The sequence below is a fragment of the Staurois parvus genome, unplaced genomic scaffold (assembly GCF_062004578.1).
Source record: "Staurois parvus isolate SC_StPar_1 unplaced genomic scaffold, SC_StPar_1.0 ptg000440l, whole genome shotgun sequence".
In the NCBI taxonomy this organism is placed as follows: Eukaryota; Metazoa; Chordata; class Amphibia; order Anura; family Ranidae; genus Staurois; species Staurois parvus.
Window position 1 is genome coordinate 5,064,621 of NW_028318236.1, and position 27,877 is coordinate 5,092,497.

Sequence of the window (27,877 nt, forward strand, 5' to 3'; positions counted from 1 at the left end):
AACTAGTGCGAGCCGGACCCGGTGCCTGGCTGAAACTAGTGCGAGCCGGACCCGGTGCCTGGCTGAAACTAGTGCGAGCCGGACCCGGTGCCTGGCTGCAACTAGTGCAGGCCGGACCCGGTGCCTGGCTGCAACTAGTGCAGGCCAAGTCCGGTGCCTGGCTGCAACTAGTGCGAGCCGGACCCGGTGCCTGGCTGCATCTAGTGCAGGCCAAGTCCGGTGCCTGGGTGCAACTAGTGCGAGCCGGACCCGGTGCCTGGCTGCAACTAGTGCAGGCCGGACCCGGTGCCTGGCTGCAACTAGTGCAGGCCGGACCCGGTGCCTGGCTGCAACTAGTGCAGGCCGGACCCGGTGCCTGGCTGCAACTAGTGCAGGCCGGACCCGGTGCCTGGCTGCAACTAGTGCAGGCCGGACCCGGTGCCTGGCTGCAACTAGTGCAGGCCGGACCCGGTGCCTGGCTGCAACTAGTGCAGGCCGGACCCGGTGCCTGGCTGCAACTAGTGCAGGCCGGACCCGGTGCCTGGCTGCAACTAGTGCAGGCCGGACCCGGTGCCTGGCTGCAACTAGTGCAGGCCGGACCCGGTGCCTGGCTGCAACTAGTGCAGGCCGGACCCGGTGCCTGGCTGCAACTAGTGCAGGCCGGACCCGGTGCCTGGCTGCAACTAGTGCAGGCCGGACCCGGTGCCTGGCTGCAACTAGTGCAGGCCGGACCCGGTGCCTGGCTGCAACTAGTGCAGGCCGGACCCGGTGCCTGGCTGCAACTAGTGCAGGCCGGACCCGGTGCCTGGCTGCAACTAGTGCAGGCCGGACCCGGTGCCTGGCTGCAACTAGTGCAGGCCGGACCCGGTGCCTGGCTGCAACTAATGCAGGCCGGACCCGGTGCCTGGCTGCAACTAGTGCAGGCCAAGTCCGGTGCCTGGCTGCAACTAGTGCGAGCCGAACCCGGTGCCTGGCTGCATCTAGTGCAGGCCAAGTCCGGTGCCTGGCTGCAACTAGTGCGAGCCGGACCCGGTGCCTGGCTGCAACTAGTGCAGGCCAAGTCCGGTGCCTGGCTGCAACTAGTGCGAGCCGGACCCGGTGCCTGGCTGCAACTAGTGCGAGCCGGACCCGGTGCCTGGCTGCAACTAGTGCGAGCCGGACCCGGTGCCTGGCTGCAACTAGTGCGAGCCGGACCCGGTGCCTGGCTGCAACTAGTGCGAGCCGGACCCGGTGCCTGGCTGCAACTAGTGCGAGCCGGACCCGGTGCCTAGCTGCAACTAGTGCAGGCCAAGTCCGGTGCCTGGCTGCAACTAGTGCGAGCCGGACCCAGTGCCTGGCTGCAACTAGTGCGAGCCGGACCCGGTGCCTGGCTGCAACTAGTGCGAGCCGGACCCGGTGCCTGGCTGCAACTAGTGCGAGCCGGACCCGGTGCCTGGCTGCAACTAGTGCGAGCCGGACCCGGTGCCTGGCTGCAACTAGTGCGAGCCGGACCCGGTGCCTGGCTGCAACTAGTGCGAGCCGGACCCGGTGCCTGGCTGAGACTAGTGCGAGCCGGACCCGGTGCCTGGCTGCAACTAGTGCGAGCCGGACCCGGTGCCTAGCTGCAACTAGTGCGAGCCGGACCCGGTGCCTGGCTGCAACTAGTGCGAGCCGGACCCGGTGCCTGGCTGCAACTAGTGCGAGCCAGACCCGGTGCCTGGCTGAAACTAGTGCGAGCCGGACCCGGTGCCTGGCTGAAACTAGTGCGAGCCAGACCCGGTGCCTGGCTGAAACTAGTGCGAGCCGGACCCGGTGCCTGGCTGCAACTAGTGCAGGCCGGACCCGGTGCCTGGCTGCAACTAGTGCAGGCCAAGTCCGGTGCCTGGCTGCAACTAGTGCGAGCCGGACCCGGTGCCTGGCTGCATCTAGTGCAGGCCAAGTCCGGTGCCTGGCTGCAACTAGTGCGAGCCGGACCCGGTGCCTGGCTGCAACTAGTGCAGGCCGGACCCGGTGCCTGGCTGCAACTAGTGCAGGCCGGACCCGGTGCCTGGCTGCAACTAGTGCAGGCCAAGTCCGGTGCCTGGCTGCAACTAGTGCGAGCCGAACCCGGTGCCTGGCTGCATCTAGTGCAGGCCAAGTCCGGTGCCTGGCTGCAACTAGTGCGAGCCGGACCCGGTGCCTGGCTGCAACTAGTGCAGGCCAAGTCCGGTGCCTGGCTGCAACTAGTGCAGGCCAAGTCCGGTGCCTGGCTGCAACTAGTGCAAGCCGGACCCGGTGCCTGGCTGCAACTAGTGCGAGCCGGACCCGGTGCCTGGCTGCAACTAGTGCGAGCCGGACCCGGTGCCTGGCTGCAACTAGTGCGAGCCGGACCCGGTGCCTGGCTGCAACTAGTGCGAGCCGGACCCGGTGCCTGGCTGCAACTAGTGCGAGCCGGACCCGGTGCCTGGCTGCAACTAGTGCGAGCCGGACCCGGTGCCTGGCTGCAACAAGTGCGAGCCGGACCCGGTGCCTGGCTGCAACAAGTGCGAGCCGGACCCGGTGCCTGGCTGCATCTAGTGCGAGACAAGCCTGGTGCCTGGCTGTATATAGTGTATATTGTGCCCGGTGCCTGGCTGTATATAGCGTATATTGTTCCCGGTGTCTGGCTGTATATAGTGTATATTGTGCCCGGTGCCTGGCTGTATATAGCGTATATTGTTCCCGGTGTCTGGCTGTATATAGCGTATATTGTGCCCGGTGTCTGGCTGTATATAGCGTATATTGTGCCCGGTGTCTGGCTGTATATAGCGTATATTGTGTACTGATCGCTTTTTGTCCATTCATCACTAAGACATAGTAAACTGTCAGGCCTATTGCAGTCAAAGGGATGTGTATATTCTTTATTGCAGCAAAGTATTTTTTTTTAGAAAAAAGACTTTACTAAAAAAAAAAAATTAAGGTACGCTCGTGATTGCACGCAAAAGCAAGTGCATGCACCGAACGCGCACACATGCAAGCAAGCCGCGATCTTCCCGCACATGTGATGTATAACCGCAAACATCAGATCATGGCCAGTAATTCTAGCACCAGACCTTTGTAAATCTGAAGTGGTAACCTGTGAAACCTTTTATACTGTCGCCTATGGATAGTAAAATGCACGTCATTTTTCGCCACTGCACAAGGCATACGCAATTTTAAAGCGTGACGTTTGGTATCTATTCGCTCGGCGTAACGTCTTTTTTATTTTACAGAAATAAAAATTGAGATGTGTGGGGTTTTTTTGCTTTAAAATTCAAAAAGTGTCATAAGTGTCATTTTTCCGCAAAAAAAAACAAAACAAAAAAATGCGGTTGAAAAACAGATGCGCAAATACCGTGACATATATACATAACGTAAAAAAAAAAATTTGCAAAACACACCAATTTATTGTCTAGGGCTTCTGCTTGAATTCAAAATGTAATGTTGGGGGGGTTTCAGTACATTTTTATATTAATAAAAAAAATTATATGTGAATAAAAAAGGCCAGAAAAAGCCTGGACCTTAATTGGTTAATTTCTATTACAAAAAAAAAAAAAATGGGGGGTGGGGGCACAGTAGTCAGTGGGAGTGAACCGTCACCTGCAGTCATGGGTCTCCGGTGTAATAATAGAAGATTTAATACAGACCTCATTGCAATCATCAGAATAAATAAATCCTAATAATGACGTCTTCTTACAGGAACACTTATTGTTATCTCACATATAGATTCTTATCACAGACACATTTACCACCCTAACTCCTCCCACAGTTTACACTACATAGACAGTAATATACCGAAATGTGCGGATTGTTCCCCATTGGTGTGCTATTACTTTGTGGAACGTTTGGCCGAATGGTTCACGAAATATCGCCGTTTTTGTGGTGAACTTTTCCCATAGGAATGAATGGCGGAATGTTGAAAACTAGAGTGTGAGCTGACAAAAGCTGGAGTGTGAGATGAACAATCAGGACGTGATCTGTAAACTGCCATCACTCCCTCATTATAAAGCCCACCTACACAAATCTGATATCAACACGTTCAGCTATCCCTGCTGCCACTAACAATGTCCACGGCTAAGCCATCGTCCTGATAGTTTTCACAAAAGGACCATTTGTTTGCAACTCACGCCGCCCATTGACAGTCATTGAAAATCCACTCTACACACCTGAAATTTGAAGGGCAATTTGTAAACTGCGACTGTGCCTTCATTGTAAATATTTCAGAGACATACTAGGCACCAACATGTAGGTCTGGGTCTTGTGATTCTCACAATATAAAGCTCTTCACTGTAGGATGTATAGATGTAAAACTACAACCGTTTGAAGATGGCAACCGCCAGTGAAGTCAGCAACTTGGAGCAGTTTGTTTACAACCAGGCCACTCCCCTTGCTGTAGAGTGAGTTGCCATAGGAACCCAGGTGTGTGAGCACGCAGCTGAGTGACTAAAGCGACTCCGCCCACTGCAGTTACAGACTAGGTGCAGGCAAGAACACTTCACAAAAATTACCCAGAAAATGTAGATTTTCTAGTTACACATAATAATAATAACGATACCGTACAATCGGAGAATCTACGGCTCTGTACACGCGCAGAATGCGGAGCTCCCACCAACACGTCCTACCTCCACAGAGCTCTGGCGCCGACTGAACTTCCGGGATTGCGTGACGTCATACGCAAGACGCCCTCACGGCGACGCTGCTTAGTTGTCCTTAGCATTGCCTGCTTGGGACAGTTTTTAGGTGTCTAAGTCAGTGCCTGCAGCAACTTTGATGTCTTCGCTCTATTTCCTTTCAACGTATTTCCGTTCAGTGCAGGCGGAGCATGTTCATCGCTGTTTACGGGAAGGATCGTAATACATGCGATACTGAAAGGGGGTGTGACCTGAGCGCTTCTTCTGAGGGGCGTGTACGGAGGTAAGCAGGCGGGGCTTTATGATGTACTGGAGTGGCAGGGCCTCTTTATAGTTTCAGTATCGCACAGTGGCTGCTTTATTTCAGCACACGTAAACTATCACAGAAAATAAATACAAATATTTTGAATTCTGAAGCCGCATTTCCCCTTTAGTAAGGAAAGCGTGGCTATTAATGTAACGAACCACATTTCCCAGCATGCTTCACCGGCACTTCCGCCCTTCTGTCTAGCGGTTGTTTCTAAGTGTCTCTTTTGCGGCGGCCATTTTGTCATAGTCCAATTGTGGCATTGCAATGAAGCTTGGCTTCTTAAATATGGCCGGTGCAGGGCTTAATGGATTAGGCAGTGCGGAGACCGAGGTGATGTGAAGTCCTGCCGAGGGCTGTCAGGAGGGAGGGCCGGTGAGATGTGGAGGTGGTGACCCCGGAGAGGCAGGTGAGGTGAGAAGGGGACATACGGGGCTGGTGTCAGAGGCCAGTCATGTGTCTGCTCACACACTGTGCGTCATACCAGGACAAAGGTCAGTCACAGGTCTGTAGAACTGCAGATCTGACCATACACTATACAATCTGGTTGTATGATCTTCTTTAGAGATAAAAGTATGTAGTGCAAGATCCCGCCTGATTAGATATTAACTGGATTGTTCAGACACCCCCAGATACACATTTCCCAAGAGCTCTTCCCTGCACATCCACAGATCTACATCCCAAGAGTACTTTCTATACATCCCCCCCAGAACTGCATCTCCAAAGAGCCCTTTCCCTACACACCCTCGGACCTACGTCTCCCAAGAGCCCTTTCCCTACACCACCTCGGACCTACGTCTCCCAAGAGCCCTTTCCCTACGCACCCTCAGATCTACATCTCCCAAGAGCCCTTTCCCTACACAACTTCAGATCTACCATCTCCCAAGAGCCCTTTCCCTACACACCCCTGATCTACATCTCCCAAGAGCCCTTTCCCTACATACCCTCAGATCTATGTCTCCCAAGAACCCTTTCCCTTCATACCCTCAGATCTATGTCTCCCAAGAACCCTTTCCCTACATACCCTCAGATCTACATCTCCCAAGAGCCCTTTCCCTACATACCCTCAGATCTATGTCTCCCAAGAACCCTTTCCCTACATACCCTCAGATCTACATCTCCCAAGAGCCCTTTCTCTACACACCCTCAGATCTACCATCTCCCAAGAGCCCTTTCCCTACATACCCTCAGATCTATGTCTCCCAAGAGCCCTTTCCCTACACACCCTCAGATCTACATCTCCCAAGAGCCCTTTCCCTACATACCCTCAGATCTATGTCTCCCAAGAACCCTTTCCCTACGCACCCTCAGATCTATGTCTCCCAAGAACCCTTTCCCTACGCACCCTCAGATCTATGTCTCCCAAGAACCCTTTCCCTACGCACCCTCAGATCTACGTCTCCCAAGAGCCCTTTCCGTACGCACCCTCAGATCTACCATCTCCCAAGAGCCCTTTCCCTACATACCCTCAGATCTATGTCTCCCAAGAACCCATTCCCTACGCACCCTCAGATCTATGTCTCCCAAGAACCCTTTCCCTACGCACCCTCAGATCTATGTCTCCCAAGAACCCTTTCCCTACGCACCCTCGGATCTACGTCTCCCAAGAACCCTTTCCCTACGCACCCTCGGATCTACGTCTCCCAAGAGCCCTTTCCCTACGCACCCTCGGATCTACGTTTCCCAAGAGCCCTTTCCCTACGCACCCTCAGACCTACGTCTCCCAAGAACCCTTTCCCTACGCACCCTCAGACCTACGTCTCCCAAGAGCCCTTTCCCTACACACCCTCAGACCTACGTCTCCCAAGAGCCCTTTCCCCACACACCCTCAGATCTACGTCTCCCAAGAGCCTTTTGCCTACACACCCTTAGATCTACGTCTCCCAAGAGATCTTTCCCTACACACCCTCTGATCCATGTCTCCCAAGAGCCCTTTCCCTCCTCACCCTCGGATCTACATCTCCCAAGAGCTCTTTCCCTCCACACCCTCGGATCTACATCTCCCAAGAGCTCTTTCCCTCCACACCTTCAGATCTACCATCTCCCAAGAGCCCTTTCCCTACATACCCTCAGATCTATGTCTCCCAAGAGCCCTTTCCCTATGCACCCCTGATCTACTTCCCTCAAGTACCCTTTGCTTACCCAACCCCAGAACTACAAGTCCCAAGAGCCCTTCCCAGCACACCCCCAGATCTATATCTCCCAAGAGTATGAGCAGGCTCTTGTGAGTCACAGCAGCAGAATTGTTTTTCCTGGAAAGAAAGGAATGTCTGTATATGAAGAGGGACAGAGAGGGGAGCTGGGTGAGGAGTCGTCCTGTAGCTCAGCAGGCAGGGCGGATGGTCGGGATTTTAGCGAAGCAGAGTTGTCAGCCCAGACAGAAAGAAAAGCATTCTCTGGATTTCAGGCAGATCAGCAGTTATCTATCCTGGCACTATTATGGAGAGGAAACAGACGTGTGCCTGGATCACAAAGATGTCTTACCGATGTCATTCTGCATTTCAGGAGTTGGGTCTCTTACACTCGCTGTGCTTCATCATCATCAGTGGTGATCTGCAGGAACCATGTTCGCAGCAGGGAAGGTTGTCACCAGGCTGGTGTCACGCTGTCCTTGGCACCGTTGTCACCGAAGCGGGAGCAGGTTAAGTGTGCGCGACGCACTCACCAGTCATGGTGGAAACACAAAGAAAGTGAAAATCCAGGTAGGTGAGAACTCTGTACTAATGGATCCACTCCTAAAGAGCTGAAGGTCAACATGGCAAAGACAAAGATCTTTCCTCACATTTCTCTACCGTCCTCTGAGGTTTCATCGTAGTCACATGACCACCACGTCCCCCTCTTTCACACCAGCACCGTGGAATAGAGCTCAGCAGCTTCCGGTCCTAGAAGCTGTCACCTTGACTTGGGCTTGCACACTTGTACCGGCTCCTTTCCTGGACTGAAATCGCTCTGATTTCACTGCACACTGTGAGCTTCCCACCGTGTGCATTAGAAGCTGCAGCAAGTCCGAAAGAGTCCTCCTAGCTAGAGGATGTCCAGCGTCATCCAGCACTTTCCTCCCCAGCCTGACTGTCCCTGTCTCGCCTCTTTCATTCATTGGATTTCATTCCTTTTAATCATGGAGGCTCATGATGTTACATGGGCCTTACCTAGGGCAGGGCTTGACAAATTTGCTTTGAATCTAGGAGCCAGCTAAAAAAGTTAGGAGACAATTTCTTTTTTTTTTTTTCAGTGTAGCATGGGTTGTCAGCTCCCGGGGCAAGGCAACATTTGGATGACAAGCTTCCCGTGATGGGATTTGCCACACAAAAATCACAGCAAAACTGCACCACGTTTTAGGTGGCATTGACAATAATGGCACCTGAACCTGTGTTTTGTGATCACACTGATTCTGCCATGATCCCAATCGCCCACGTGTGGATGGAGCCGTCCTGGTTCACACATATGCCATTCTGGATGCGTTTTCAAACAGATTCATATGCCAGGCTAGATATTATGTGTTCCTATTGAGGTGGTTCACACAGATGCAATCCTTAGCGAGTTTCTAGCGGTGCGTTCCAGATTCACAAGTGATAGGTTCCATTCACACTTGTGCGTCTTCAAGCTTGTGCGATTTTCATTGCGACTTTACAGTGCGACTTTGATGAGTTCAACTTTGGTGCGTCTTTGGCTAAGGATAATTGTTTCTGCTGTACAAAGTCGCACACAAGTTGCATGTATAACATTCAGGTGCGACTTTGGAGGGTTTACATGAAGTCTATGGCCCTCAATTCGCATGAAAATCGGACCAAAGTAATGCAGGAACTACCTTGAAGTCACGCAGATCTGAATGGTACCCACTGGGAAACATGGGGGGGGGGGGGGGCTACTTGTGATGCGCCTTTGTACCCCAGAGTTGCATGACAAGTCGCATAAGTGTGAATGGAGCCTAAAATGACATGCAAAGATAAAGTGTTCACATAAGATTGCTATTGACAGGAGTTTTTTCATTGGAGATAATGGGTGGTGTTTTTACATTGAAGTCAATGGTAGGCAATTTTGCATTCAAGTCAGTGGGAGGTGTTATTGTATTGAAGTCAATGGGATGCAATTTTGCATTGATGTCATTGAGAAGCAGTCATTAATAGAGAGGGATAAAATCACACCTGTGCTGAAATCTCACAGAAACCGGAATGACATGGAGATTTCAGTATATGTGTATACATATGTGTGAACCCAACATCACATCACCCTGTCTCTGATTTTTTTCATATATAAGAAAGAAAACATTCCTGGCATCACTTTAAATGCACATGCTGCTCCCTGCTTGCCACTGAGTGCTGCAGACTTTAGCTGTATGATCTGCTGAACAGTTGCTTGATTTGTAATTGAGCAGATGATCAGAAACTTGCACAGCTAAAGTCTGTACCAACCAGAAAGCATGTACATGTAAAGGGATGCCGGGAATGTGTTCTTTCATGTAATGCATGGAAACAAAATAATAGGAGAGAAAGCTAATAGCTGTGAGAGACTGATCTGCTCATCAGTTGCTTGATTTGTAATCAAGTAGGCCTTCAGCAACTTGCACATCTAAGGGTCTGCACCACCCTGGGAGCATGCACGTCTAAAGGGATACCGGGAATGTGTTCTTCATGTAATGCATGGGAACAAAATAATAGGAGAGAAAGCTAATAGCTGTGGGGGACCGTGACTATAAAAGTCAGGAGAGTGGATTGATGGTGATCGAAGTCATTCAGACAGGGCATGAAGGTGGGCTGCAGTTTCAAAGGGTTATATTGTGGATGCATGTTTGGAATTGGGAGTAATCAGCTTCTATACAGGAAATCACTTGCTAGTAGTGTGGGGAAGAAGCTCAGCATTAAATAAATATATGAAAAAGAGTGTCAATTCCTCTTAAACAAGGTTTATTGTTCTTTTATTTTGCAGAATTTACACAGAAGCAATAGAAATTCTACGGAAAGCTCCAGTCACCTTCCAGTACAGCACAGAGGTGGGTGATACAGACAAAGTTTTGGTGAGGCAGATTGAATAATGTAGGTATCAAGTCAAGAAAGAATCCATTATTTACCTGCAGGGAAGAAGAGGAAGAAGAAGAAGGATTACTACAGAGGAAGAGTTACTCTACCAACATGTGAACTTTGAACAACCCGTGTAGATTAACCACTTCCCGCCAACCTGGCGCATGTGTGGTTGAGCTTTAGCGCCAAGTGGCTGCATATATGTGGCCCTAGGTAAACACTTTACTGTAAGGAAGCAAAAAAAGAGGGTGCACTCTCCTCGTGCATTACCGTGATAAAAAGGAATTTATTAAAAAATGACAAAAGTATATCCTCACAAACCAAGAGTCAAGTGAACAAACAAGGAACCAATGTGGTAGTCTTGCAACAGGGTATACTAACGCGTTTCAGGAGACGCACGCCCTTCTTCAGAGCTCTGTTTGTTCACTTGACTCTTGGTTTGTGAGTATATTCTTTTGTCATTTTTAATAAATTCCTTTTTATCACGGTAATGCACGCGCAGAGTGTGCCCCTTTTCTTTTTTGCTTTCTTCCACTAATATCAAGATTCCCCAATCTTTAGAGGACTGAACCTCAGCGAGTAACTGTTACTGTGTTCCTGGGATGTTGACAGACTTGAGCGCTGGTTCTGCTTTTATTTCTCTTCACATTAAACACTTTACTGTGTTGAGAGCACGCTCCCTGCGATTAGAAGCTTTCTGATCATGTGACCGCTGTGACTGCCAATCACAGTGGTCACATGATCGGAATACTTGCCTCTGCCTTCTGGCATTTAAATCCTCTTAAAGGGCTGAGAGGAGCGGTGGGAAGGGGTTGATGAAAAGGTTATGCCCACTTTTGTATTGCTTTCGGTACAGCCCGTGTGTGTGTGTGTGTGTGTGTGTATATAGATGTGTGTGTGTATATAGATATATGTGTGTGTGTGTGTATAGATGTGTGAGTGTATGTGTATACACACATTCGTATGTATGTACATATATATATACAAACACAATCTATCACCCAGAGGCGCAGAGAGCAGTGGAGGTTGGGTTCTGCTTCTGATGACAGGTAGGTAAACCCGATCCATCAAATCTCAAATACATTTGAACATGTTAATGTGTTTTTTGTTTTGTTTTTTTTTAATCTGCAGCTTTTTAGAAAATACATGGTCATCTTGCCAGTGAGGATCTTTGATCTGGCTCTTGCTGTTGTAGGGTGACGACACTCAGTCCCACGAAAACGTACATATTCGCCAGCACACCATGGATCTCCAGTGTGGTCCACAAAGATTTTTATTGCAAAAAGATCACGTCACAAAAGAAAGTGCAACGGTTTGGAACCGCGCAGAACCCCTTCATCAGGCATGTGATAAGGGTGCAACAGTGACTAAACAGAATATATATACATAAACCACCAATCAAAAACAAGAACATATCACCATCCCCATCATCTGACGTCACAATCCCGCCAAAATATGATTCTAAAGAGTCTCAGTGCTGTGTGTATAAACCTCCATGTGCCAAAAATGACGTTATGCCAAGCGCAGCAGTTGTACTAATATATGTTGTCACTCGTTTTCCTTTGTGGTTCTTTTTTCTGTTTTCCAATTTTTGGTCATTTTATTTTCACCTGTTTTCAGTTTTTTTTTTTCCACTGCATTGTCCCTGGTGTCTATTCAGCTCCCTCTTCGGAGGTGAGCCTGGCCCGCCGCTATGTACCTGTGTGCGCATGCGCCACTCGCAGCATACCCGGATTGGTGGCCATACCCGAATCTGCAGATTGAGCATAATGGATCGGAGTCCAATCCATTATGCTCCCCAATCCGCAGATCAGATCCATTTTGCGGGGATCGTCGGCTTGCTTTAAAACTTTCCTTTTCTTGGAGCTCATGGAGAGATCAGTTAACCCCTTATAGGTTGCAAGCCGACGAGCCTCACAGGATGGATGGGATCTGCGGATTGGGGAGCATAATGGATCGGACTCTGATCCATTATGCTCAATCTGCAGATCCGATCCATTCTGCGGGGATCGTCGCAGGGGTGACACCAAGTGTTACAGCACCAGGTGACACCAATCCTAGGGACACCCCTGGCTGCAGGCAATATGTGCAGATATGTAATCAAAATATGAGAAACACATTTTATAATAAAAAAGAAAAAAAAAACTAAAGCAAACCGTAGCAATTGTTTGGTACAAGTGCTTTAGTAAATTAAATCCTTTAGCTGGGGTTTACATCTACTTTAATGTTTGCTGCTTTTCCTGTCCACTGTGTGGACCCGTGATAATGAGATTTCTTGTCTTGGACACAAACATCCTTTGTGCCCGTTGCTTTATTTTTTGGCGGGCGGTGATATTTTTATATTGTGTCCTCCATAAGACCTCCTCCTCTCCAGCATGGGACTTCTGTTCTTGTTTCCAGTGATCTTTACTGAGAATTTTAATTTGCCTAGTTGGCACTCTCCCACCCAACATCCTTTGACTGAAAAATCAAATGAGCCAGATGGAGAATTGTCAGCTGAACAGACGCTGCATCCAATGACATGTATCCACTGTTTGGGTATTCTGACAGTTGCTGCCTTCCGTTGCCAGAATTCAAAAGCCAGGACTGAAGATTTGCCCATCCACACTGTATAGCATGGGTGGAGGAATCTGTTTGTTTTTTCAATGGGAAATTCCCCTCTAGAGACCTCCGAAGGGTTTAGAAGCTGGACTATGAGACGCCTTATGACGGGAGATGAAAAGCTGCCGTCATACTTGTAAATATAACGATTTATTAAAAAAGGGAAAAGCTTCAGTCTTTTGAGAATATGCTGGAAAGCATGAGGAATTAGGCAGGGCCAATCCCCTACAACATTTCCAGGCCTACTGTAAATAGATAAATGTGGGATCATTTTGTGGGAATTACATTGAATTCTGAGTCTTAAAGTGATTGTAATGCATCATATTTTTTTTTTAATTAAAATTATAAACCTGTCATACTCACCTGCTCTGTGCAATGGTTTTGCACAGAGCAGCCCCGATCCTCCTCTCCTGGGATTCCCTGCCAGCACTCCTGGCTTCTCTTCATTCAGTACCCTCAAAAGAAGCTTCTTCCTCTGGGGGCACTTGTGTGGGTTCACACCCGGGCCCTGCTGACTGTATCCATAGACGGCCCCGCACCCTCATCACAGAGTTTGATTGACAGCAGCTGGAGCCGAGAGCTCCCACTGCTGTTGATCTGCCCTGTGAAGAGGGACAGAGCCGGGAGAGCAGCGGCTCTCATGCACAGCGCTGGATCGTGATGGGGCTTAGGTAAGTATAAGGGAGGCTAAGGGACACCTTAAGGCTTTACAACTGCTTTAAGCTCAGAAACTCACACATTACAGTCTGATTTATATGTAGCGCTCTCTTAGTTAGGCTGCTAGGTACATTTAGTTTTTGGCTTTTTCTGTAGTCGGGTGTGTAGGGACTGTTGCTGTGTGCCTGGCTGCCTCTGCACTGTTGGAGAACGAACCTGCAAAATTCACAGCAGCCCCTTCGGGGATAGAGCTGCATATGCAAATTGGATTTACAATTGGATCTTCTGACAAGTACAGTGCCTTGAAAAAGTATTCATACCCCTTGAAATTTTCCACATTTTGTCATGTTACAACCAAAAACGTAAATGTATTTTATTGGGATTTTATGTGATGGACCAACACAAAGTGGCACATAATTGTGAAGTGGAAGGAAAATTATAAATGGTTTTACATTTTTTTTACAAATAAATATCTGAAAAGTGTGGTGTGTATTTGTATTCAGCTCCCTTTAGTCTGATACCCCTAACTAAAATCTAATGGAACCAAGCGCCTTCAGAAGCCACCTAATAAAAAAATGGAGTCCAACTGTATGGGATTTATTTTCAGTATAAATACAGATGTTCTGTGAAGCCCTCAGAGGTTTGTTAGAGAACATTAGTGAACAAACAGCATCATGAAGGCCAAGGACCACACCAGACAGGTCAGGGATGAAATTGTGGAGAAGTTTAAAGCAGGGTTGGGTTATAAAATAATATCTCAAACTTTGAGCATCTCACAATGTGGACTGCGGGATGTCTGACTGGAGGGAGGGCGCCAAGCAGGAGAAGTACCGGGTGGTGGTGATGGGAGGAGGCGGGGTCGGAAAGTCCGCTCTCACCATACAATTCATCCAGGTGAGACTGACATGGGGCTGTGCTGGAATAGGTGAGGAGGGGACCTGGAGGCCTCACAGGGACGGGCTGAATGTATTATGTTATGGTTTAGGCAGCCTATGGGCCTCCTGGGAGCCACACCGTTCTGCTATTCTATATTGTGCAGGGGGCCACATTCTGCTGCCTCACTTCTTGAGAGTATGCTGGGGAACCAGGGATTACACTGTGCTTCACTTATATTCTGTGTTTTGTGCCCCTGCTGCTTTCCTACATTGTATTCTGAGGCACCCAGGGGGCCACATTTTGCTGCTCTACCGTATTGTGTTTTGGGGCCCAACACTGTTCAGGTCTTCTATGCATTGTCTGGGGGCCACACTGGCTGCTATCAATATATGGGGTGACACTAAATTGGTGTAAGGGGCCCCAAAATTTCTGATGGCTGCCCTGCTCTCCATCTTACTGTCACCATTCCTTGCCCATTTAGTTTATCCCCCCCCTTTCCCTGCACATTTTACAACCTCCAATCCACAGACATTCCTGTCATCCAATCTCCTATCCACTATCACTACCATCTACCCTACTCCTAGTTTAGTCACAGTTCTCCATCCTTTGCAACCACACTGTGTCCAATTTAAAGGTCCCCTTCTGCCACCTAGCAACTTTCCAACCTTCACCCCCCCCCCCAGCTGTCACATTAGCTTCCAGTCCTGTCTACCTATCCCATCCCTCAACCACTCATCCCAACCATCCCACCCCAAGCCTACACCCCTGCCCCTCTATCCTAACCTCCACCCCCCTCCCAACCATAGCGTGTTTTCCCCCATCCCTTGTCCACAGCTCCTTTTCCACTTGCCTTTCTATGACAATAGGTATCTGTATCGGCGCTTACTAGAAAAAAGTATCGGAACTCGGTGTTAAAAAAATGGTATCGGTGCACCCCTACTGACAACACATCTCTGCCTGTCCAGTGGTCACAGAGGTTTGGATGAATTCTGAACCTTCAGAAATCATCACTGGGAAGAACTCATCACCTGGAGAATCTCCATCTACATCTGGGTTTTAGGCCAGAGGGGTCCTTCTTCAGGAGCAGCTTTAGACCATCTGGTCTCGGGTACAAACCTTTTAATCAAGAAGCAATCTATCTCTTTGCTTCTGCATGAGAGTCTTGGGTCTGATGGTAAAGTCCTTTGAGGCAGTTCCCTTTGCCCAATTTCACTCCAGACATCCGCTATGTACTTTTCTGTCATAGTTGGACAAGCAAGTCTGGTCTCTGGACAGGGTGATTGGTTGACGCCAAGGACCAGACTATCCCTGGCTTTGTATACAGAGAATAGTGCAGCGCTGTGTGTAAGGAAAATAGTAATATAAGCACAAAATAGGTACAAACAATGGTATGTTACCACATGTGGGTGGTTAAAGTCAATAAATTCAAAATGTAGACTCTTAAGTTCTATCAGATCTAAATTTGAGGAATGCAGTTCCTTCTAATCGATGGTGTGATAAAATCATCAGAGATAAATGAATTACGCACTCACCAGAAGTGCGCTATCAAAACACATTTGAGATCATAATCGTCTCATCAGGTCAGCCAGGACAATCACTTCCAAGTATGGTCAGGTTCCTGCGCCTGTGTCTTTGAGGACCCCTCCAATGGTATCACAATCTCAGGACACCTCTAATCTGGCTTCTGCGAGTGGTGAGACTCGCAGAAAACCAAAGAATAATGCCACACAGCGTGATACTGCATTCAATGGGGTAATTTGATTCCAACAAAGGTGCAAATCATACAAGGAATGAATAAATAAAAAAACTGACCATGTGTGTAAAGATGGCCGCCAATGGCGGCAGGACGTCAGGATGCTGTAGCCCCTTACCCTGACGTGTTTCGTGCGAATCACTTAGTCTCATGCAGGCCATAGATGGGTCGAAAATCGGCCGATTTTTCGGCCGAAAATAAAATCGGCCGATTTTCGGATCATTAGTGGGCTAAATGTTTGGCTGTTTTTCTGTATTTTGGCAGATATTTTTTATCGGTAACGTTGGAAAAAAATCGGCCAATTTTGCCGATCGGCTGATTTTCGCGGCAATGATGGGCAAATCGGCCGATCTTTTACCGATAAAAAAATCTGCGCATGAGCAGTGACCTGAAAGAGGCAGACAAAAAGAAGAAAAAAGAAGAAGAGGATGAAGAAGAGGATGAAGAAGAAGGGGAAGAGAAGAAGAGGAAGAGCATGGAGAAGAAGAGGAAGAAGAAGAAGATGAAGAGGATGAAGAAGAAGAAGAGGATGAAGCAGAAGAGCAAGATGAAGAGGATGAAGATGATGAAGAAGAAGAGGAATTCCAGTCCGGCAAAAAGTGTTCCTGCAGAGAGCTCCGCTATTTCTTTGACAGTTCCTTGACATTTATAGCGGTTGCAACAATGTATCTATTTGTTTCCAAATAAAAACATCTGTATCCTAAATGGATACAAATAGATACATTGTTGCAACCGCTATAAATGTCAAGGAACTGTCAAAGAAATAGCGGAGCTCTCTGCAGGGATACTTTTTGCAGGCTGTAGACGGGCCGATTTTCTCCCCATCTATGGCCTGCATTAGGGTGTAGGCATCCTGATGTCCTGCCGCCGTTGGCTTTGTGGTTCAGGAATCTAACTTGGGAGTTGGAAGTCCTTTTTTCCCATCTTTTGGAAGATTCTCATAATGGGCACTAGCTGGTCAGGGTCAAGCAGGAGGTGGGGAAAGTCTTGAAGCTTGCAGTGATTTGAAGCAGTGCACGTATGGAAGTCCGAGGGCTTTTGAACTTCATAATTTTCACTGGCTGCATTTTTTTTCTGGGGCAGTGACTAGTTTCCTTTGAAGGGGATCTCTGAGTAAATGTTAAAATCATCCTTTAGGGCCCATTCAACCATGTCATTTCGTTGCAGTTTTTTTGTGATTATATTTTCCGTAGTGCAGAGGTTCAGTTTCCCCCTAATAATTGTTTTTACTCTCTTTGATGTTTTGTACATGAGAACTTATTTTCCCTTGCTCAGCAGTAGGTGTGGAGGGCAGATTGACCCCCACAGACTTATGTGGTTTAGAGTTGTATAATGCTCCCCCTCCTATTAAAACCACTCGCAGTTGGTTTCCAAGAATGTCTTGTCATTGGTGTTTTGAGTGTTTGTTTTTGGGTTTCTTTTTTGCCACTCCTCTCCCATAACTCTGAGCAAGGACATGTACTAATATGGAGGGTTTCCCGTCTCCTACTTATCCCCAGTACTCATAGGAAAATGGAAGTCAACGTTCATATTCCACCTTCACTTCCACGTTCTTTTGTGTCTGATATTGGGGACTGCTTCTTCCAGTCAACAATAGTATGTTTTGGTTTGTTTTCAATTTTATTGCACTCTTTAGTTGTCATTAGCAGTACAGCTATGTGTGCAAACATTGACTAGATGGTGAACACACAAAACATGTTCAGCCCAAATTCATGCACTTAGGATCTCACATCAGCCCAATATATAAACTTCAATCCTCAGATCGCACCAGTTCCTGCACCTTGAAATTCTGAAGGACCCTCTGCACACTGGTATATACCCTTTCAAGCAGACTATGCAATAAATAGGGATATTTAGTTCACACATATTGCAATACATGCTTAAGCTGGCCAACTGCGTCAAAGTAATCCCTCTATGGCCAGAATTTCTAGTGTTAATATGTGGTTACACGCCTTTAGCACCTGATGGATAAATGCATGCACTAGCTGTTGGGATTTGAGCACAGGGATCTCTTGTTTGTTGTATTGTTGGGTCAGTAGCCAGACCTGAACCTTGTAGCTCTCCCCATTGTGTCTTTTCCCCTATGCTAGCATTGTGTCCACAGTAGCATTTGCGTAGGCAGGGCAGAGTAGGACTGGCCATAGAGGGATTACTTTGACGCAGTTGGCCAGCTTAAGCATGTATTGCAATATGTGTGAACTAAATATCCCTATTTATTGCAGAGTCTGCTTGAAAGGGTATATACCAGTGTGCAGAGGGTCCTTCAGAATTTCTAGTGTTAATATGTGGATACACCCCTTTAGCACCTGATGGATAAATGCATGCACTAGCTGTATGGATTTGAGCACAGGGATCTCTTGTTTGTAGTTCCTGCACCTTCACACCTCAGATCACCCCAACGTATAAACTTCAAATTTCAGACCCTCCCCAAATTCCTGCACCTTCACTCCTCAGATCACCCCAATTCCTGTACCTTCACACCTCAGATCACCCCAATTCCTGCACCTTCAGACCTCAGATCACCCCAATTCCTGCACCTTCACACCTCAGGTCACCCCAATTCCCGCACCTTCACACCTCAGGTCACCCCAATTCCCGCACCTTCACACCTCAGGTCACCCCAATTCCCGTACCTTCACACCTCAGGTCACCCCTATTCCCGCACCTTCACACCTCAGGTCACCCCAATTCCCGTACCTTCACACCTCAGGTCACCCCTATTCCCGCACCTTCACACCTCAGGTCACCCCAATTCCCGTACCTTCACACCTCAGGTCACCCCAATTCCCGCACCTTCACACCTCAGGTCACCCCAATTCCCGTACCTTCACACCTCAGGTCACTCCAATTCCCGCACCTTCACACCTCAGGTCACCCCAATTCCCGTACCTTCACACCTCAGGTCACCCCAATTCCCGCACCTTCACACCTCAGGTCACCCCAATTCCCGCACCTTCACACCTCAGGTCACCCCAATTCCCGCACATTCACACCTCAGGTCACCCCAATTCCCGCACCTTCACACCTCAGGTCACCCCAATTCCCGCACATTCACACCTCAGGTCACCCCAATTCCCGCACCTTCACACCTCAGGTCACCCTAATTCCCGCACCTTCACACCTCAGGTCACCCCAATTCCCGCACATTCACACCTCAGGTCACCCCAATTCCCGCACCTTCACACCTCAGGTCACCCTAATTCCCGCACCTTCACACCTCAGGTCACCCCAATTTCTGCACCTTCACACCTCAGGTCACCCTAATTCCCGCACCTTCACACCTCAGGTCACCCCAATTCCCGCACCTTCACACCTCAGGTCACCCCAATTCCAACACCTTCACACCTCAGGTCACCCCAATTTCCGCACCTTCACACCTCAGATCACCCCAATTCCCGCACCTTCCCACCTCAGATCACCCCAATTCCCGCACCTTCACGCCTCATCAGATCACCCCAATTTCTACACTTGCCAACTCCAACCCAATTCTTGCATCTTCACCCTTCAGATTGGACCCTTTACCTTTAGGAAAGCAGGGTACCTCCTGTAGATGTTGATGGGCTTTTAGTGACCACAGGGAGGTGGGTGGGCTCAGACTTTGTAAATGGTCGCCTAGTGAGCTGTCAGTTTGCAGCCAATGACAGCAGATGCCGACACAAACAGCATTGTTTTCTTGCCTGGGCACATGCGTCGGGGATAGCCAATGCCTGCTTTAAAAGGACTGAGTGGTCCATGTGGGTATTTTGACATATTAGTACTGAGGAAACTACTTGAGTAGTGAAACTAATAAGGTTTTTGTTTATGGGAGTCTGAATCGAGTATTACTGGCCAAGTCAATTTTAGCATTTGAAACATCCTTTTATTTTTAAATAACAAACATTTTATAGCTACCTGCTCTGTGCAATGGAAACTTCCTCCTCTGGGTCCCCCGCTGGTGCTCCTGGCTCTTCCGCCTCTCATGTGCCACCATAGGAAGCTGCTTGTGGCACACCTGTGGGCAGAATTCCCAAGCGCACGCTGCCTGCGTCTATAGACACAGACAGTGATGCGGGGCCCCGCCCTCCGTTCCCTCTTCACAGGATTTGACTGACAGCAGCGGGAGCCAATGAAGCCTGTGAAAGCGGGAAGAAGGGTAGAGAGCCGCTGCAGACAGGCACAGCGCTGGATCGAGATCAGGCTCAGGTAAGTATAAGGGGGGTGAGGGGGTGATACCAGGGAATGCATTAAGGTAAAAAAATGTTTAGGTTTTATAACTACTTTTATCCACCTTGAGGCTGAACGCACCCTTTGTGTATGTGGGTTACAGCCTGTTTCTATGCACCTTAACCACTTCAAGTCCGGACACTTTTACCCCCTTCCTGTCCCAGCCAGCTTTCAGTGCTATCACACTTTGAATGACAATTGCGCGGTCATGCAACACTGTACCCATATGAATTTTTTAGCATTTTTTTTGAGACAGATAAAGCTTTATTTTGGTGGTATTTATTCACCGCTGGGATTTTTATTTTTTTTTGCTATGTAAATGGAAAAAGTCTAAAAATGTTGAAAAAAATGTTTTTCTTATAAAATGTTGCAAATAAATAATATTTCATCATAAATCTTGGTCAAAATTTATTCCGTTATCTTTTTAGTAAAAACAAAATAACTCAAATTAGTTTATAACCAAAAATTATAATTTGTAAACTTTTGTTTACATTTTTATTATTATTTATGGGTTTTTTTTGTTTGTTTTTTTACATACTGTCACCCTAGCAGTACAGTGTCACCATGGTGACACTGTACTACTTGTGGGGGGTGATGAATATATTTTTTTTTTTACACTGATTGCTTTTACACCCATAAAAGCTGTAAAAACAATCATTTCTCCTTCTCTCTTGCAGCCTTTGAGAACTACTGTGTGAGCTGTGATTGGTCACAGCTTGTCACATGGTACAAGGCTGTTGTGAATAGCCTTCTACCATGTGATCTCTGTGATCATTCACAGATTTCACACGTAGTAAGCAATGATGTCAGAAGTGACATCTTGCTTACTACTCTGCATGTGATCAGTGATTGGCCAATCTCTGCGAGTTCCCGTACGACGATCAGTGTTCCACTGTGTCCCAGGGAGCGCGCACAATCAGGTTGCGGGGAGGCCGTTTATAAACAGCCACCCACCTCTGCACTGCCACCGTCCGGCTGTTTATATACAACGGCCGGACGGAAGGTGGTTACCCGATATGTGCAATAGGGTGCATTGCCATGCAGCACACATACACGGAAAAAACAACGCATGTAATAAATAACACACATGGCCTAACACGGCCTTACAATGCACTGAAACTCAGGTCCGTTTGCCCTTACGGGGAGCTGGAATAAAATAGGTGAGTATTTGTTATCCTATGAATCCTTTTGGAGGGCACACGTGACCTTGGATAGGTAAGTTTGATACAAATTGTGTCACCGTGCCACAAAAAAGAAAAAAAGAACACGTAAAACTCTCAATGGGCCCTTATGGATCGGACCAAATGGATCAGTGCAACCTCTCTCCAAAAACTTCTGTCCAAACTGTGGGACAATCAGAACTGTTGACGTTGAATGTCTTTGAAAGATGACGGCCTTGACTGTCTTGATGAAACGGAGGCTCAGGACTAATACGGAATTCCAGCATGGTCATTAGAAAGTTGGGGAACAATTCCAACCATCCAAAGTGTTGATGTAATAATGATTTTTGGGCTGCTAAATTCCTTGTTTGATGTCACAGCCGGGATACTCGAGCTGATTCTGGTCTCTGTCATCCATATCATATTTGTAGATTCCTACAATGCTCAAAGGTGATAAGTTGAAACTAAACTTTGGGAGATGTAAATTCTGTATATTATGGCAGCTCCGTATTTATTTATGCATCAGATTTTTTTTTTGTTTTCAAATATAGGCAGTGTAAATACTTGAATTTGGCCTCTTGCAATCCCCCTGTACAGCAGAGTGCAGACTGGGAGAGGGTGAAGCAGCACAAGATGCCAATCAATTATATTGCAATACTTCTATATTAACAAGGTCTTGTTGATGAGAGGAGAGAGCATAGTAATAGAGAGGTGAGCTCCTTACTGTGCCGCTTTCCCCTTTCACTGTCCAGACACAAGCTTGAGGAGGAACAAGACCTTAGGGGTTACCTAAAGTGTTACTAAAACTACAACAGTAAAAATCAGTCTGTATATGCAGTAAAGCATGCTTGTTATACTCACTGTGGAATCTAAGGGGTTAATCCTCTGCATTGTGTAAAAAGGATGTTTGATCCTGTCTTCTCTGATCCTCCCCTTCTACTGTGCCCAATCCATCTGCTAATAGAACAAAGCCTTGGGGGTAAGCTGCACATGATCCCTTTGGTGTGTATTGCTAGAGTTTTTTTTTTTTTGGGGAGAGTGCATGTTATCAGCACAGGGCCAATCAGCTCTGTTCAGACAGAGGGTCAGCGGTCCTACAGCCTCATAGAACAATCTTCCTACAGGCTTTAACTAGTGCTCTGCTGGACACTGATAGAAGTCACAAGACTGCTATATACAGCTGATGAGGAAAGGTATTTAGCAGTTTGTATTTATGAAAATAATAGCATTTTCATGTTCTCTGTACTGTGGGAGGCCAGATACAGTGAATGCAGGGGCCTGGGAGATCATATATAGTGAATGCGGGGTCCTGGAAGACCAGATATAGTGAATGAAGGGTCCGGGGAGATCATATATAGTGAATGCGGGGTCTTGGAAGACCAGATATAGTGAATGTAGGGTCCGGGGAGACCAGATATAGTGAATGCAGGGTCCGGGGAGACCAGATATAGTGAATGCAGGGCCCTGGGAGATCAGATATAGTGAATGCAGGCTCCGTGGAGACCAGATATAGTGAATGCGGGCTCCATGGAGACCAGATATAGTGAATGCGGGCTCCATGGAGACCAGATATAGTGAATGCGGGGTCCTGAGAGACCAGATATAGTGAATGCGGGGTCCTGGAAGACCAGATATAGTGAATGCGGGGTCCTGGGAGATCACATATAGTGAATGCGGGGGCCGGGGAGACCAGATCTAGTGAATTCAGGGTCCTGGGAGACCAGATCTAGTGAATGCAGGGCCCTAGGAGATCAGATATAGTGAATGCAGGGCCCTAGGAGACCAGATATAGTGAATGCAGGCTCCGTGGAGACCAGATATAGTGAATGCAGGGTCCTGGGAGACCAGATATAGTGAATGCAGGGTCCTGGGAGATCAGATATAGTGAATGCAGGGTCCTGGGAGACCAGATATAGTGAATGCAGGGTCCTGGGAGATCAGATATACTGAATGCAGGGTCCGTGGAGACCAGATATAGTGAATGCGGGGTCCATGGAGACCAGATATAGTGAATGCAGGGTCCTGGGTGACCAGATATAGTGAATGCGGGGTCCTGGGAGACCAGATATAGTGAATGCGGGGTTCTGGGAGATCACATATAGTGAATGCGGGGGCCTGGGAGATCAGATATAGAGAATGCAGGGTCCTGGGAGATCAGATATAGAGAATGCAAGGTCCAGGGAGATCAGATATAGTGAATGCCGGGTAATGGGAGATCAGATATAGTGAATACAGGGTCCTGGGCTTAGTAACACTTTAAAATGGTTCTAAAGGCTCAAGGTTTTGTTTTTTTTTACCATAGTCATATCATTCTATGCATTCTGCATGTATTTTCCCCCAGTCCTCCCCATACTTACCTGATCCTGATCTCATAGGATTAAAGACAGCAGTGGGAGCCATGGGCAGGGCCAAGTAGCGCTCTGTGTGTCAGTGGACACAGGAAGCACGACTTGGGAGAGAGCCCGCATGAGTGCCCCCATACCAAGCAGCTTGTTATGGGGGCACTGGCAGGAGACTGGGCTGCTCTGTGCAAAACCATTTCACAGAGCAGGTGAGTATAACATGGTTGTTATGAAAAAAAAAAAAAAATCCTTTGGTAGGTAGAAAAGCTCCCATGTATATTTTGTTCTGTGTATTTAGCTGTCTGCCTGGAGTTCTCCTTTAAATGAAGAGCAAAATAGCTTCTGATTAGTACCTATAATGTGTTTGCTTGTTCTGGTCTGATTCAATATTCAGTACCGTATACATGACTTTCATGACATAAGCAAATATACTCTTATCTTTTTTTTCTTCAAACTTAGGGCCAGTTCACACCAGAAAGCAGAACAGGAAAGGCGCGTTTCATGCAAATTTCCCGCACTGCAGGTGAACGCGCTGCCCTTGCAAATGTATTGTTAATGGCATCCCAAATGCAGCTTGCAAACGCAGTGCATTTGCAGCCACAAAATCGCCCGGTACTGCAAGCACTGCTTTTCCCGTGGTGCAGTGCGTTTTGCAGCCTATTCAAATAAAACACACCGCAGTTAGTCAGCAAAACAGGATGATTGTTGTACGCTGCACCTTAGCGATTAGTAGAGCCACAGGGGCCCCAAAAACAGCATCTGTTTGCATACAAGGAGGGTTATTCTTCTCTAAAATTGCAGTTCTGTTCAGGGGAACACTTTTGGTATAAATAGTGATTTCTGGAGTCCTTCTCTAATCTAACATACCTTGTGTTTCTTTCACTTGCAGTGGGGCTGTGATCTACAGACGGAGCATGAGAAATATTTGGTCCGACATTGTGGGGACGTCCCTGTATTCATCATCAACTATCCATATGACCTCAAACCTTTCTACGCTCGAGGCAATGAGGATGGGCCTCAGCGTACCATTAGAACTCAATGTGACGGATCGATCACAATCAGATTACTACAGTACTTGATTAACACATTTCATTATTTCAATTTCTTATAAAATAGAATGAGCCCTTTTGCTGCTTGGGCCCTATTTTTTTTTGCACACATTAAAATGTACACTTTGGGTCTGGAGAGTATTTAAAATTCCCGAACCTATATACACGGCTCAAAAAAAATGAAATGAATACTTTGAAAACCCATCAGATCTCAATGGAGAAAAATCTCCTGCTGGATCTCTATACTGATATGGACGGGGTAATGTGTTAGGAATGTAAGGATGTCCCATTGTTTGATGGAAATAAAAATTATCAACCTACAGAGGACTAAATCCAAAGACACCCCGAAAATCAAAGTGAAGAAATGATGCAGCAGGCTAGTCCATTTTGCTGAAATTTTATTGCACCAATCAGAATGGTCCTCAGTAATTTGTATGGCCCCCACGTTCTTGTATTCATGCCTGACTACATCGGGACATTCTCCTAATGAGATAAGGGATGGTGTCCTGGGGGATTTCCTCCCAGGACTGGACCAGGGCATCACTGAGCTCCTGGACAGTCTGAGGTGCAACCTGGCGGTGTCGGATGGACTGAAACATGATATCCCAGAGGTGTTCTATTGGATTTAGGTCAGGTGAGAGTGGGGGCTATTCACTGGTATCAATTCCTTCATCCTCCAGGAACTGCCTGCATACTCTCACTACATGAGGCCGGGTATTGTCATGCACCAGGAGGAACCCAGGACCCACTGCACCAGCGTAGGGTCTGACAATGGGTCCAAGGATTTCATCCGATACCTAATGGTAGTCAGGGTGCCATTGTCCAGCCTGTAGAGGTCTGTGCGTCCCATCATGGATATACCTCCCCAGACCATCACTGACCCACCACCAAAACGGCCATGCTGAACCATGTTACAGGCAGCATAACGTTCTCCACGGCTTCTCCAGACCCTTTCACGTCTGTCACATGTGCTCAGGGTGAACCTGCTCTCATCTGTGAAAAGCACAGGGCGCCAGTGGCGGACCTGCCAATTCTGGTGTTCAATGGCAAATGCCAATTGAGCTCTATGGTTCTGGGCAGTGAGCACAGGGACCACTAGAGGACATCGGGCCCTCAGGCCACCCTCATGAAGTCTGTTGATTGTAGACCTATACAAGGCTGGACTGGGCTACCAAACTATTACCAAGCAGCTTGCATCACCGGTCTTTTCCAGCAGTTCCCAAAGGACTGGAGGAGACCAGCAGTGCACCTGCGCAAATGCGTTTTTTTTTGTTTTTTTGATTGGTGGCTTGTTAGAAGGGTGGGGGAGGTAAATCTCGAGAATTTTAATCCCACTTTAATAAAATAGAAATAAACAAAAAAGTTAGAAAATGGTTGAGGGGAGAAGGGAAAGAAGGAGTTAATTTGGGCTGATTTGGGTAGACTAAGGTTTAATAAGGGGTTGAATAGACAAATTTTATTTTAATAAATGTGTTTTTCCTCTTGTCAGGCTGCTTTAACTGACAGGATATGCAGATTGAAATTATGTGCGGTTACAGACATTTTACCGCATTGTAAAAACGTCTGTCACTGCAGGCACACAAAGGAAACAATGTTTCCTATGTGTCCCATTCACACTGCAATGCAGCCTAGTGCTGTGCTAAAATGCAGACATGCTGCACTTTATCGCATCATGCTGCATGACATTGCAGTGAATGAAGTGTACATTTTGTACATTTCAAATAAAGCTTATACAGAGACCAAAAAAAAAAAAGGGGGGGGCAGTACAATGCACTGATTCGCGCACCACACTACCCCCTAGGGCAGCTGGCGACACAGAGCTTTCGCAGAAGTAAAGTGCTGCAGTTGCACTCCTTACATTGTGAATCAGCCCTAACCCCCGGTTCACACATATGCGGCCGTGTTTTGCTCGGGCACGAGAGCCCATTCATTTGAATGGACTCCCGTGCCCGTGACACGCAGAGAAGAAGTCCCTGCACTTCTTTGGAAAATGCAGCCCTCACAGGAACCTCGGTTCCCACTACGGTTACGTTTCCCAGTGCGGGCGGCGTGCCATTAGAACTAATGGCACCCGCCCGCGGGTCCGCAATTCTCTGTGTCGGTGGTGCGGCTGCACAGATTTTCGTGCGGATCTGCAGCGGAACCACCCGCACAGATGTGAACCTAGGGTAAGACCCCGGTCATATCATTGTGACTTGTCATGGAATTTGATAGTTTCAAATCAACATGACAAGTCGCACCCTATTGTCTGCAATTGAAGCCGTCAAATTGGTGCGATTCCGACTTCATCAGAGCTGCATCGATTTTGAAATCAGTGCATGCACTACTTTTTGCAAGTTCAGGGGCAACTTGCATAGCCACATGTGCCTATGCAAGTCGCACAGATGTCTTGCAAGTTGCACCTGAAGTCGCACTGACATCCAACTTTGAAATCGTGCGACTTTAAGTGAAGTTGCACGATTTCAAAGTCTGATTCGGTGTGACCGAGCACTAAAATGTAGTAGGTACAAAAGTAATACTGTTACATTGTATCTGTCTTATGTATGAATGAGAATTAGGGACCTTAGATTGTACACCCCTAGAGGGTTAGGGACTGATGTGAATGTACAATATATATGTAAAGCGCTGCGTAAATTGACAGCACTATAGAAGTACCTGTAATAAATAAATAAATCTGTCTATTTTGCATCTGAACAATTGCAATAAACGGACAGCTTTTTTTCTTTTCATTTTTAGAACCTAGAATGGCTAGCAACTGGAAGGGGGCAGAGGGATAGAAGGACTGGATGTGCTACACATGTCCTGTGTACTTTGATGATGGTTTTTTATGGGCATGTGCAGCACGTCCAGTGTCTTCAGCTAGTTGATATATCTTAACTACTTCATCTTTCACACCTGTTCACCCCCTATGGAGAAGAGCAATTTTTATATCTCTGTTATGGACCTGTTAATTCGGCAATACCTTTTATCATTACTTAAGATGTGATAACAAATATAAAATAAATAGTGATCCCCATGTTATTACTGTGCTCAAACAAAAAAGTATCAAAAATAATAAAAGGAAAGCAAATAAAAAAAAATAGAGAAAAAATGTGAAAATAGAAAACAGTTTTGCAATTGCAGAGCTGCTACAACCTGGCAGTGCAATCAGCACACATGTGAACATCATATTAACTAACGCAGCAACGCGCTCTACTATATCATCGATAACCACAATAGAAAAATACATTTAGACATCAACACTAAACAATTATGTATAAATGTCCAATTCGTAATTAAGTCCCATACACGGTCCAATATATACGTGATTTATATTCAGGGGAAA

At 47.3% G+C, this 27,877-nt stretch overlaps 3 long non-coding RNA genes across 6 annotated transcripts in view; 1 reads left to right on the forward strand and 2 right to left on the reverse strand.

Annotated features, from left to right (window-relative positions):
- Nucleotides 1–4,603, reverse strand: part of LOC149454026 (uncharacterized) — an 85,858-nt gene extending 81,255 nt beyond the window's left edge. Inside the window, exon 1 of the long non-coding RNA XR_016314395.1 lies at nucleotides 4,511–4,603. This is a non-coding gene — a long non-coding RNA (uncharacterized LOC149454026). The remainder of the gene's footprint in view (nucleotides 1–4,510) is intronic.
- The window catches only part of LOC149454025 (uncharacterized), a 292,751-nt gene that overhangs the window by 251,403 nt on the left and 13,471 nt on the right, over nucleotides 1–27,877 (reverse strand). The gene's annotated exons all lie outside the window — the stretch shown is intronic.
- Nucleotides 5,157–13,652, forward strand: LOC149454027 (uncharacterized). 4 transcript variants are annotated; one of them, XR_016314398.1, is made up of 4 exons: nucleotides 5,157–5,307; nucleotides 7,399–7,595; nucleotides 9,820–9,883; nucleotides 11,043–13,652. It is a non-coding gene; the product is annotated as an uncharacterized LOC149454027 (long non-coding RNA). The 4 variants fall into 4 exon arrangements; XR_016314397.1 differs by having other exon boundaries at nucleotides 5,157–5,302; XR_016314396.1 differs by having other exon boundaries at nucleotides 5,230–5,387; nucleotides 11,043–11,468.